Raw genomic sequence first — 1,403 nt, 5'->3', positions numbered from 1 at the left:
TTGTGGGAACACCAGAGAGAGAGAGGCAGAAGGCAAATGCAAGTACGTAAAGAGGTGTTAAGCTATCTCTATGGGGGACGGCTGTGTAGGCCGTGTAAGGTATGAATAGCTGGTGAGGGGCAGCTAGTGAGGTAGGGTGCTATGTCTTTTTGTTCGTGAACACAAAGAGAGAGTTTGAGTAACTTTGTTGATGGGGCTGTAAGCAGGGGTCAGCTAAGGACCGGGCTATACATGTGTTCAAACTATTACTCAAAGCACTGATGGTTCACAGGTTTGAGCACTATGAAGGTATTAAATAAAACAAAACTGAATTAAAATAAGAAAGAGACGGAAGGGGTTGCCTTATTTAGTTTAAGCTAGGAGATATGACTAAGCAGTTGTCACTTGTGGTCATAAACCTAGGGGGTCTGTTAGCTAAGCTAGCAGGGGCACATCAAACACCTCAAGGTACATAAACAGAAACAATAGGAAGTGTTTCTAGTCTTCTCAGGGGCCTGTAGCATAATGCATGGTAACTGTAGCTTATGTAATAGGCCTGGTGCTGAGGAGTAAGGAGGGGTAGAGCAGAGACAGGAATTAAGGCTACTAATAACCTGTACGGCTCATTAATGATACAACAGCTGCTAGAACTGCTATAATCCTATACCGAGAGGGAAGATGGTGATGGTCAAACAAACTAAAATGAGGTAAAAGTAAAACGAAAAGATCCTAATAGCCGTAGGAAACCAAAAGGAAGAATGAACTAACAAATTGATTTAATTAAATCTCAGATTTAAATCAAATCAATTTAACTGAATTGGTACATTCAAGCTAAACAAAGGTAAGTTAATGAAATAAAATCAAAGACAGGTAGAAATATATTACATTGATTTTCCTGATGCTTAAAAAAAAAAACAACAACTTAGATTTCATTAACAAATAAACTTAGTTTAATGGACAAAATAGCTAATAAAAATTTTGTAAATATTGCATAGCATCATTAAATCCTCTCAAAATGTAAAATAATAATAAAAAAATATTATTGAACAAAAATATATTACATTGATTTTCCTGATGAAAAAAAACAAAAAACAAAAACAACAACAACAACAAAAAAAACACTTAGATTTTATTAACAAATGTGAACCAAAAATGAAGTGACTCAGAGTTTAATTAATTTTAATGGAAAAAAAGCTCGTGAAAAATTGTATAAGTATTGCATAGTATCATTAAATCCCCTCAATATTTAAAATAATAATCTAAAATTATTATTGAACAGAAATATATTACATTGATTTTCCTGATGAAAAAATAGCTATTAAACATTTTATAAATATTGCATAGTATCATTAAATCTTTCAAAATGTAAAATAATAATCGAAAAATATTATTGAACAAAAATATATTACATTGATTTTCCTGAT

This window comes from Sinocyclocheilus rhinocerous, unplaced genomic scaffold (genome assembly GCF_001515625.1).
Source record: "Sinocyclocheilus rhinocerous isolate Xijiao unplaced genomic scaffold, SAMN03320098_v1.1 scaffold1447, whole genome shotgun sequence".
NCBI classification, from domain to species: Eukaryota; Metazoa; Chordata; class Actinopteri; order Cypriniformes; family Cyprinidae; genus Sinocyclocheilus; species Sinocyclocheilus rhinocerous.
The sequence above is the reverse complement of the archived record's forward strand: the minus strand, read 5'-3'. Positions refer to the sequence as shown.